Source organism: Schistocerca americana, chromosome 6, assembly GCF_021461395.2.
Source record: "Schistocerca americana isolate TAMUIC-IGC-003095 chromosome 6, iqSchAmer2.1, whole genome shotgun sequence".
Lineage (NCBI taxonomy): Eukaryota > Metazoa > Arthropoda > Insecta > Orthoptera > Acrididae > Schistocerca > Schistocerca americana.
Window position 1 is genome coordinate 645,031,104 of NC_060124.1, and position 12,820 is coordinate 645,043,923.

Genomic DNA, 12,820 nt, shown 5'->3' on the forward strand with positions numbered 1-12,820 from the left:
TCCTGGGTGACACGGTTTTGAAAGTGATTGGGACCAGGAGCTTTTCTAGCTGTTTTGTGCTTAATAACCTGTGTAATTTCATGTGTAGCAGTATGTATTGTTACATTGCACTTGGGCTGGGTTACAAGCCATGTAACCTCCTGGTCCATTTCAAGTCGCAGTGCTGGATTGGAAGGAGCCAGATTCAGTGTGAATGATGTTGCTAGTGTTCTGGTCATCGGCTCATGCTTCTCCTCCATGGAGTATGCTGGTCTGTAAGGTATTTGTAAGCTTGGTGTGTAGTATTTCTTCTTCGTGGAGTGGACAGCTATTTGCCACACTCCAGGTCATGTGGTGTGCAGCCCTGCGAGTGTATTGTCCCAGTTTGTGGTTTTAAAAGTTTTAATTTAGCCTGTATGATCCCCTGGAGCCTGCTAATATGCTGTTTGTACAGTCAGTATCTCCCGAGATGATCTCTCATTGACATCGGCCCCTGTATTTCTGGGAGCAGGGCCATTGAGCATTCTTGTGGTATAAGTACTGTAATGGTAAATGCTATTGCATCCTGAACTGCGGTGGTAAGGGCTTCGACAGCTTCAACAAGTTTCCTGCTTTGTGTAATTTTGGGAATTTGTGGGATACGACTTTTCAAGCATTTCCTTGAACAATGCCCAATTCACACGCTTGTTGGTCAGTATCCTGTGAGATTCATCATACTGGTGTGTTTCTTCCGAGTAAAGTATTACAGGTGTTTGGTGAGGCCAAATCATGTATAATTTCAATGTTGATTGTGACTATAATGCCTATCACATCTAGTCTCTGTTCCCTGTTTTAAGTGTCACCTCAGCTGGCACTAGTGTAATGTAGTTTGGGCGCAGTGCATGTTCGCATAGTTTTTTTGCTATTGGTGTTTGATCTTTGTTAGTTCCAAGCAGAGTGTTTAGCATTAAGATCACCAGTGGCTATTGGTCACTATGCAATGTTGAGTATTGTGCTGATATCGCTTGTTATGATGTTACCACATCAATTGTATATCGATATCAATGTAGTGTTCACTCAGTTGACTTGACCCTAACAGCTGTGGCTTCTAGTCTTTCAGGTTCAGGGATCTTAATATTTGTGTATTCTTTGTCTCAATATATGATGATTGCTGTTCCACCCACAGTTGTGCCTTCAGGTGGTCAGTACAGTAGATGTAATATCTTGGGAAGAGTAGTTGTTTGTGTGACTGGAGCTCAGCTTCGTTCATGAGAGCAATCCAGATTCCCTTCTCCTCCATAAATGCAGCTAGCTCTGCCCTTTTGTTGCCAATCCCATCTGCATTCCAGAATAGCATCTGGGTCAAAGTATTGTTGTTTGTGTTTTGTGGTGTATTATCTATGGAAGAGTGTGGGCAGTGTGGTGATAGCAGTTTGTATAGCAGCCATGCACTGGCTGGGTGTAGCCGTCATGAGTTTGTGCATGTGTTACGATGAAGAGCCTCAAGAGGATCTTAAGCCACGTGAGTGGGGAATAGTGTCTCCACTATGCCTCTGATTGTGGTGAGAATGTTTGTTATGTCAGCCAAAGTGTTGGCGGTGGTGTTGGTGGCTGGTGGTCCTTATGTTGGTGTACTGGATGGGCTGGCTTGTGTGTTATTCATGGTTCGTATTTCATCTGGGGTCACCTGTGTTATTGCTGTGGTGAGGGGGGCAAGAGTGTGAGTTACAGTTACATTGTTCCTTTGAATGTGTTCCTATGTTTGTCTGGTCTGTTGTTGGTGTATTTGTTGTGGTGTGATAGTGTCCCCTCTTTTGTTTTTTGGGTACCTCCGTTTCATTTCGTGTGTTTGTGGTTGCCCTAGTTTGGGTGTGTCTTCTGTGATATCACGAGTGTCACAATCTGGCCCAGACAGAGTTGACTTGGTGTTGTCTGGGACCGGCAGTGTTGTCAGTATAGGGGCAGTTTCTAGCATTGCATGTGTGGGTTGTGGTTCTGTTGTTGTGGGAGTGTGCCATGAGTTTGTGGAGCTCTGTGCATCCTCAGTTCATCCACTTCCACTGACAATGCCAGTAAAAGAGATTCCACACCTTACTGGTTGGGGGGTGGGGAGTGTCTTGGAGCTGTTCTGGTTACCACTTGTCTGTCTTTGGCACTTTTGCACCTTAGAGCTTCTTTGTATGCTGCACACCATCTGTAGTTTGCACATGGACCCCTCCACATTTGATAGTTGTACCAAGTTTAAAGTGTCGTGCTACACGGTTACCAGTGCATTTGCGGCACCGTGTGCAAGATCACATCGGGTGCCGCATGGCCAAACTGCTGGCAGTGGTGGCACTGTTGGGGGACACACGGAGGTGTGTATATTTCTACTACAACCATGTGAAGCAGGAGCATCTGCGTCAGAAAGTTGCAGGAGTAAGCTGCGTTGTCCAACTCCACTAAATAGTTTGGCTGCAATCTGTGTGTCACGAATCCCAGAATTCATCTCATGCTCTCACAGTCCCAGCTGAGAGCTGTGATTATACCATGAAGAATGTCATTGAGGGTTGTTTTGTCAACTCCTTTCACGATGTACATTCGAGTTTTTTCCCCTTGGGTGCTATATTTATGATACTCAATTCCCCCAGCTTTGACGAATTTCAGGAGATTTGTGCAATCTGTTTTGTTGCATACATACCGTGATACATGGTCCCTTGTGAGTTTTGTGTTTGGTATATGGTGGGGAGTGACGTTCTACAAATGTATTGTTTAGCTTGCCGAGGCAAGTGTAATTGTGTACTTTGACCAGTGGGAAGCCAGTCGGTGTAGTGTTCTGTGTAGCGGCTGGGGTAGTGTTGTGTAGTTGAGGTGCTGCAGAATTGTTTGTATGGTCCCTCATATTACCGATGCTCGGAACTGGTGTTGGTAAAAGCACGCTGCATTTGCCGTGTGAGTCAGTAGGCTCAGTTGTTCGTGTATGTTGCTGCTGATTGCATTTTGGACCCACCAGCTTCCAAGGTCCATCTTTGTTCCACGGAGCTCTCACTTCCAGCTCGAGGACTACTGCGGTGATATTGAGGGCCTCTCTAGTATATTCACTGGTGGTGTGACTGGTGTTGGTGTTGCTGTTGCTGTTGTGTTGCTTCCACCCGTCAGTTGGACAATGAGCTCATGCTGTCTCCGAGCCATTGCTTCTTGATTTGTGGCAGCAAAGTCCGGATTTAGCTGGTTCATCACTTACTGATAGGTGGCAAAGCAAGACAGAAACGTCGAAGGGAACAGATGGCACTCCTGCCTCTTGTGCTGCAGTCTTGCTACGGGTCGTCGGGTGGGATCTGCTTGGTGGATCTGCCGTCTCCCAGACATAAGGATACTTTTAAGGATAGAATGTGGATATGAGACAATTTTACTTTTTCGTCTGAAAAGACAATTTTACTTTTTTAGTGTACATAAAGAAGAGGGGAGTCCTTATGACTCACTTGTGCAAGATGCAATGCACACTGCAAGAGAGCACGGGTGGAAGACAGCAGCCTGTACTGGACAGTGTTGTCCAATGTGAACGTGACCCGGACACTGAAATACCCTATTAAAGAATGGGAGAGTCACACTGGGGAAGCTCCAACCACATTTGTAGGAACTTTGAACCAGAACTCTTGGCCACCTAGCACTGTCAAGTGTGTAGCAGTGTGTGCTTGTTAGTGACACTCCAAAGAGTGTCCTGTGGCATCTACGCCAGTTTTAGCGTATGTGTAACACAAATTTCCTCTCGCTCGCAGCTACTGCAGGTACAGGGGGAAGGCAGCTGCTCAGCTGCGACTCACCCGTAGTACTGCCTGTGGTTTTCCTTGGTGGGAGGACTGGAACGAGGTGCACCAAGCCTTGTGATGCCTATTGAGGAACTGTTGGACTGAGGCGTAGTGACTCTGAGGTCAAGAAAGCTGGCAGTGACCAGAACAGGGTGTGGTAACCCCCCCCCCCCCCCCCCCCCCGCCTTCTGCTTTCTGTGATGCCATTGCAGAGGATTACACTGTGGTTGGTCATCTGGTTTTGATGTGGGCCAGAACATGAAGCTTTCCTTTGCTTTTTTTTTTTGCTAAATTGACTCTTACTTCTGGACACAAACACCTATACAGAGCAAATGTATTGGCATCCAGGGTTTGGTTATTTTGGGGGGGGAGTGACGATTTGTTATTGTTTCCACCCTCCCTCGCCCAGCTTCCCTCAAAAATGCAACTCGCTAGCAACCTCGCTGTTAGCATACGACAGACATCTACAATTTTAATAACAATAATAAACACACAAAAATATATTAAATTATTCAATATAATAGTAACAATACAAATAGGTGGATCAAAGATGGAAGAAAACATAGAACAAACAAAAGAACTTCAGAAAGTGTACAAACTGACATGGACACACTATAATAAAAGAAACATTTCAGTACAAGGCAAACACATGCACTACAATACAGTTATAGTATCAGAAGCACTCTTCGCATCAGAAATGACCACAATCTGAGGACCAGGCACCACAAAGCAGAAAGAATACAATGCAAAATCCTCAGAAAATTTTTAGGAGCAGTGCACAGAGATGGTATATGAATGAAGAGATCAACCAGAGAATTATATGAACACAGAGGCAGACTCAGTCACAATCAGAAAACACCGACTGACATTCTGTGGACACATACACACAATGAATAGCGACAGATTCACAAAGGGATTTAGGATGTAGTAAATGCCTTAATCAAAAAAACCAGTTGGTTTCAAGAAATAGAAGAAGGCTACAAACAAGCAGGAATCAGAATGGAAATGATGAATGAAAGAGACAAATTCAGAAACAAAATTATGAACATAAAACTTGAAGTAAAGGAAAGGAAGAAAACAGAGAAAATATGTACATATCAAAGGAAACAAGAACACAGTCAAAGAATGAAAAGATTTTGGGAAGAGAAAAGGGAGGAGGAAAGAAGGAAAAAGCTGAACAATCACGTAACAACCAAGTTGAACTCTGTCAAAGTGTGTGCTCACCATCATTATTTCAATAAACATTATGACTGAACAGAGGTCTGCAAACACATGTGAATGAGGGGAATACTGTTTCTATCAGTGATTTCCAACTGTGTTCGGGAAGTCATTCTTTCTGTTGTTGTTGTATCGGATCTGTTGTTGACAGCTGGTATGTTCAACCCAGTGGTGTGCAGCTTTACCCAGCTGGAATGTTGTCAATCAGACCAAAAGCATGTCCTTGTGGGCAGACCCTAGCACGAGCAACTGAAAAGTGTCCTTTATTACATGTAGCTTGTCATTGCTGGAAGAACTTGGCATTTTTGACACACTTCTGTTTCCACGCTACCTCCTTCTCCAAAAGTTATGTGTGCATTTGGAAATTGGTGAAGTAAAAAATATAAAGACATCGTGTCATTCTGTCACATCTGTCTGTAGTGTGCATTTTGCAGTGCGTGTACGATACAAGGCATTTAGGTATGGTGAGGTTACTTAGCCATTAGTGTTCACAATGGCTGGCATAAAGGAAACATGACAAGTATTACATTAGAAAGCAACAGCGATAGCTTTCCGACTGCATAAATTCTACTAGGCAGAGTCAGAAGCAGACACAGTGGCCTGTGCCAGATACGAGGGTTGGAAGTGGCTGAAATGTGAGTTGTGGGACAGAGAGAAAGAGAGAGAGAGAGAGAGAGAGAGAGAGAGAGAGAGAGAGAGAGAACACACAGACAGCACCATAAAACATTCCCCATCTCTTTCTGCACAGAATGCACCACACTGCTGCCTTCTTAAGGGCACCCCAGTATAATATGTTGTTTGGGAAGTGTTTGGTAGTTATCATCATTGCTATGACCTCCACTTGTATCCACTCCTGCAAGATTGTGAAATCTACAGCCACTGAGGAGATTTATGTGAGATGTTCCTATCAACTTTATGTAATATTCATATTGCACACTTCTGCAGACAAAACAGATTTTCGACCTTAGCTTAGGAAAGAAAAGAATCATCACAGATCATTAAGGTTCAAAGAACTTGTCTTGAACACTGTAAGGGATCCGTGATCCCACAAACATAGATGCTAGTATCCGACGCCCAGGTCGATAGCGGACAGGAGTCGATTGTCGAGCGCTGCAGTAGGCAGTGAGACTAGTGCTGAGTGCGCAGTAGTATGGTAGAGTGTCGAATGAGAAGTAGAGTGGGAAAGACGGGCAAGAATGGTGGTCGAGTGAGTTGTAAACGGTAAAATTCACTGGAGTATGACGAGTGAGCACGTCCCCCTGATCGTCGTGGGGTTGACTCTCACTAATGCCGATTCGCGAGTGATAAGAAACAGAAAGTGACAAGTGCCGAATTACGTGTTTCACGTCAACCGCGTCGGCCAGCAACAACCATGGATTGCAGTGAGGATTGTTGTGAATGTTAACCATCAGCATTGCGTGTGACAAAGTACTGAAAATCAGCAATCAGTAAAAAGAGATAACCGCAATTAGACGTGTAAGGCAAAGGTAGCAACTGCCTCAGAATTTGTGTGTTAGTAGGAAATATATATCAGTTGTACATTGCAACCTTTGTGATACTTAATAATAGACAAACTTTCAATCATTAGCTATTCTGTCTCAGAACAGCCGCATTCGCAGAACAACCAATAGCCTTTCATCCATTAAGCACACGGTCATATATCATAATAATTAACTGTTTGGTGGCTTCGGTAAATTACCCAAAATCCAGTAAAGGAATTAATCGGGGGTGTTTCAACACAAATGCTTAAAAATTCTTTTGTAGTTAACCTATTTTCAGATTATGAAGAGTTCTTTGTTACAGCTTGTATTTTTGTTCCAGGTGGCACTGAACTTGATGGCTGTAGTGATGTCGTGAAGGCACAGAGTTGGAAGTTGTTAAACCTTCAGAAACAAGATTTTCAAAAGTACTTCTTCTCAGACACCAACATTTCGCCCCTGTTTGTGTTGGATACACAGATGTCTCAGTTGTTGTCACATAATTTGAGTGTAGTGACTGAATCTAGAAAACAGTTTCTTTTGCTTCCCTGTACCCCAAGCATTATGTGCAATGCAGGACTCCTAACAAGACAAACACACAGAGCACAGCCCTCTGTCTTCTCTTGCCATTTCTGCAGTTTGGGAGCACAGTCTGGAAGTCTGACTCATGTTGACCGGACCGGCAGGGCGAAAATGGTCGACATGGGTTCGAAGCTGGTGACAGAACGGACTGCTACAGCATGAGCAAAGGTTTTTGTGGGACCCGAACTGATGAAACTCGTACGAGAAAATGGCCTGAAGAAAGGTGACGTACTTAGCGTTGCTCGCCTGGCGGGAATTGTGGGGTCCAAGCAGACGTCCAGTTTTATCCCTCTGTGTCATAATATATCTTTCTCCTCTGTGGCTGTGGACATTGAACTGGACTCTGCTCTCAACTGTGTGATTATAACTGGCACGGCAAAGTGTAGAGGGCAGACGGGAGTGGAGATGGAAGCTCTCACTGCTGTATCGGTGTCTGCCTTAGCAGTGTACGATATGTGCAAAGCTGTGAGTCATGACATTGTGATATCTGAAATAATGCTTCTGACCAAAAGTGGGGGAACTAGAGGAGACTTCCACCGGACATGAGCATCTGTGTGGGTCAGTGAAATAAGTTAAGTATACCTGGTGTGACGTAGGCAAATTTCAAAGTCCGTTCGTAGTTATCATAAATTATATACACATCGAATTGGCCTGAATATAAGTTGCACCTTTAATTTCGAAAAAGAGAGAAACTTAATTAAAAATAATTTGTCAAGTTGCCCATTTACAAAAGCTTTTCAAAATGTGATTTACCCTTAACCACTTTTTTTTGTAGTACACTGTAGATAAATTACACACCAAAACAAAGCTTTCAGTTGCAGTTTTCATGTAAGACACTCTTAACTTCACTAACATTCATTGTTTTGTCACTGTCAGTATTTTTGTCACTCTCCTCCCAAAGTACAGTGGCGTCGCTACATCCCGGGCATTGCATGTGCAGCATTTCTTGAACCGTACCTTTAAAAAGCACATCTGTTAGATGAATAACTGTGAGTTTGAAATTTGCAACGTAACTGTATGGAATTCCAAAATTTTCTCTCAATGTTGTGCTTCATTGGTGAAGAATAAATTATATTCTTTAGTTAGAGAAAAACTGTGCCTGTCCCATTGTCTAAAATAGTGAAACTGTGAGAATGGTAATACAGAGGGGTCCAGAAAAATGTAGACTCTCTTTGATAGTCAATATTGATGGAACAAAATGGCATAGTGTCAAAATTCTTGCATGGGAGGAAGATCATTTTGTGTGTTCAAAGTGACACCTGTTAGCAGCCAAGCAACATCAATGTTGCTGAATTGTTGACTGAAGTACAGCTGTCAGTGTTGCCAGTGTGGTAGCTGCACAGAATGTCTTGATGGTTTCTCATATCTCATTCAGTGTAGCTGGGTTCTGTTGGTAAACTTTGTTTGTCGAGGTCCCCCATTGGTAGAAGTCGAGAATTGTAAGGTCCCGTGACCTTGGTGGGCACTTGACAGCTCCTCTTCGACTTATCCGTCGTCCAGGTAGATTTTCATCTAAGTAGAATCTGATATCTCTGTGGTGGTGAGGCGGAGTACAGTCTTGTAGGTAAAAATCTTTTGTTTCCAAACACCTCTTGGATGGCTAATAAAATCAATGTTTGCAGCATATGATACACCTCACCAGTTATGTACCTTCAAAGAAGAATGGGTCAGAGAAACAATACTATGACGGACCGCACCACACATTAACACCATGTGAAGTAACATGTTTGTCCATGTGAACATGAGGATTTTCAGCAGCCCAATACATGCAGCTATGACAGTTTACATTACCATTCAGGTTGAATTGTGCCTCATTAGGCCAGATAACCTTCCCTGCAAACCATCATCTTCGTGAAGCATGCCTTCAGACCACTCGTAGTGCTCCATCCTTCGATTCGGGTTGTCCTCATTCATAGTGTGAAATAATCTTGGAATGTACACTTTCCACTTTGCAGTCTTCAGAATTTATCATGCACTTGATCAGCTTACCCCACTTCCCCATACATCCTGCTTCATAGATTTTTGAGATGATCTAGAAAAATGTTGCAATACAGCAGTGCTGGAACCTGGAGGTTGATGTTCTTGTTCGGAGGACCTTTCCTTGTGCACATTTTAAACAGTATTGTCTGCTTAAAATTTATACCAAATACAATAAATTGTTGTTTCAGTACAGCCTTGCATTGCTCAAACAATAGTTGTATTTCATTCAGTGCTGCATTGTCATCTGCTGGAAACCCACACGACAAGATCTGTTGGGAAAACAGTGGTTTATGCTACCACTCAAAATTGCAGCCATATAACACTTTGTTCCAAAGGTAATAACAATCAGAAAATGTCTACACTTCTCTGGATCCCTCTGTAGTCACTACCTAAATGAGATAGCAACAAAGAGAATGTTTGCATTGCTACCTCATACACAACAATTGATTTACAAACTGTAGTGATATTTTTGTTTCATTTCAAACTTAAGAAAAAGCACTACAGTTGAGGTTTCTATGATTCATAAAAGTCCCAGTTTTTATGGGAGATTTTTTGTAGAAATGGTGTATCTTATATTCAGGCCAGTATGGTACCCGTTTCCATTCTGTTTTAAGTCTTAATTCAAAATATTTATCTTTCTTTTTCCAATACCTGATCAGTTTGAGAGAGATATTTAAAACAAAAAATAAGCACTAGCAAGTACGTTAATTTGCTATTGTTAAAACTTTTTCTCGTGCATGTTCTCTACAATTTTGATATGACACCACCTGCACTCTTATCTTGTTGCCAGTAAAAAGTGAGTAAGTAGGTCATTAAACTCTCTCTCTCTCTCTGTGCCCTCCCCCAGCTGTGTGGTAGTGTCCTCTGTGTTGCTCTATTGTTTCAATTTTTGATAGTCCCGTGCTGTGAAAAGTTGAGGTGAAGTGTTCATTCTTAAATAAATAGTGTGTATCAGCTCTTTTCTCCTAGGATCAGGTTGTCATTGTTGTAAAATGACACTTTTTTAACAGTTCCTAAAAGGTGCACCACTTCATTGACATTTTTGCTCAGGTGTAGAGCATATTGGCCAGACCAATTTACATGTTTCAGCTTTACACTGTATGGTATCCTCTTTTTTAAAGGCCTATTATCTTTCTTGTGTGTGACTTGTCCAGAGATTGAAAATGTTTTATTTTGTAAGTTACCAATCCAGAACAGGTTTCTGTCAATTTAATTCTTCAGGTTTTTCCAGAAGTTTGCTGAAATTCCTGAGTTGTCCTTTGCACAGTCGGACATCATTGTCTTCCTCGCATATTTCGGTGACATTAGTTGTTGCTTTTACAAAGTGCTACTTGAGACTGACCGTCAGATGGAGCAGGTCTGTAATTCGTTCCCTCTGCCTTCGTGCTTCATCTGCAATCTGCTCTGACAGACACCATCCTCGGGTATCCGTGTTGCGTGATATTCCGAGTGTCATCTACACTCACGGGCACGATTCTTGTGTGTTATGTTTTCAGTCCAAGCTAGTTGGTAGAATTCTGTTTGCGGGCTGTCCCCGTTTGGGGACAAGGATCGGCAGGGCATGAAACCCTAATCTTTCATCTTTCAGTTAACTCAAATGTCGAGTGTCACTTTTTTCATGTACTGTGGTTACAAATATAAGAAAATACAAAATGAAAATTTCTCAACATAGTCATGTTTCTTTTCAGTAAGTTTCTCAGATCAGTACACTGCAATGTAAATATTCCATTAAAAGAATATATTTTTGATTGTTTCTTCAGTCAAAGATGCATTGCCTTTTTGACTTAACAATCAATGTCAAATCATTGTCCCTCAAACAATCCTGCAGGGGTTTGACAACGTGAGACCATGGCTTTATGGAGCATCACCTAGAATTAGCTGCCGTCTTTTCTGACATCATTTTAAATCAATGCTATCATCACTGTTTCTTTTGCTTAGGGTTTTGAGTCTAGGAATGATGCAAACAATCAGCAGTTTATTTCTTTCTTACGTGATCTTGTTTTCTCCTCCCTACCCCCCTTTCTTCTTTCATTTGGTAGCCTCGAGCAAATTGAATATTCCTGCTTTTGTTTGTATTTATTAATCTGTCTGTGCCCCTAATTCTTAAAAGACTTCATTATGACACTAATACTCTGAAGCAGCAAATTTGGGGAAAAAGAGCTGCATTCATTTATGCTGTTGTAAAATGGAGGAATTGGTTGTAGTTGGAAAAAAAATCTGCCTTTTACAGCTGCTGATTTTTGTCCTACATACGAGTCCTCCAAGCTACTGATGATCTGACCAATGTACGACATGCCAAAATGCTACGGCTGCATGGGGAGATACAATTAAATCCCTTCCCCCCCCCCCCCCCCCCCCCCCCGCTCTCTCTCTCTCTCTCTCTCTCTCTCTCTCTCTCTCTCAAAGATCGGCAGGTTCAGGAATCTAACACAGAAAGAATTTAATCACGGTTTCTTTTTCATCTCTATCATACAATGTAGTCCAATTTTTTGCTAATACAGAAATAACATTTTGTGATTTATGTTGTGTACTCTTCAAAAGATCTAATGATGTCCTCATTCCTTTCTTATAAACAAAACAAGAAAAAACTGACAATAATTGTCGTTAAAATAAAACACAGAACAGTGTCTCCATAGCATCAATGAGCACATCCTTTCAGCACCTTTGACCCAGGCAGTGAACACAGCAGCGGTCAGTCTATGACTTGCAGCAGGTGAATCCCCGTCAGCTGCATTGTTCATGCACCCCACATAAATAATAATAAACAAAATCTAACAATACACATAACCAAGGCTTGATTTGTGACAGTATACCGCTGATGACGAAAAAAATTGGACCCAAAGATTTTGAGATGTGGTACAATAGAACTTTTGCTCTAGTTGAAGCGGTAAGATGCAAATGTTGTATTCACACTTTTAAAAAGCTCAGAAAAGTGTTATAACTTTTTCAGAAGTCTAAATCAAACTACGGAAACTCTCGGTAGGAACTTAGAAATATAGGAAATGATAGAGTGCTACTTACCATAAATACATGTTAAGAAGTCTATTTTTTTTCTTTTAACAAATCTAGCACTGCATATTACTGCCAAATTACCTGTGATTGCCCCAGTGGCAGACGTATGTATAATAATGTCAAAACGTTTGTGACACTACACACTAGGAGAAGCTCAAGTTTCAGATACACATTGATTGCGTTCTTGATGATGCTATCCACATGTTCATCCACACTCTGCAAACCACTATGAAGAGTATGACAGAGGGTACATCTCACTGTACCAGATATTAAAGCTTGTTCATGTTTCAAGACCATTTAAATCTTTCTCTGCATGCTGTAATTAATCTAATATTGTCCTCATGGTTCCTATGGGAGCAATAGTTACAAGGTTGTAGCATATTCCTAGAGTCGTCTTTTGGTAAGCATACTTTCTTAGGATAGTGTACATCTTATCCTGAAGCGTCTGCCAATTCAGTTATTTCAGCATCTCTGTGACACTCTCCCTTGGGTCAAACAAACCTGTGACCATTTGATCTGCCCTTCTCTGCATGCGTTCAATTCCCCATTAATCCATTTTGATACAGGTCCCACACATTTGAGCAATATTCTAGGATGGATCATACAAACGATTTGTAGAATGACTGCATTTCTATGGTATTCTACAAAAAAAAATCTCACTCTTTCGCCTGCCTTACCCCTGAGTAGGCCCATATGACTGTTCATTTCATATCCCTACAAAGTGCTTCACCCAGGTAATTGTACAAATAGACTTAATCCAAGCAAGACACCCTGATACTGTAGTCATACCACACTGCGTTTTCT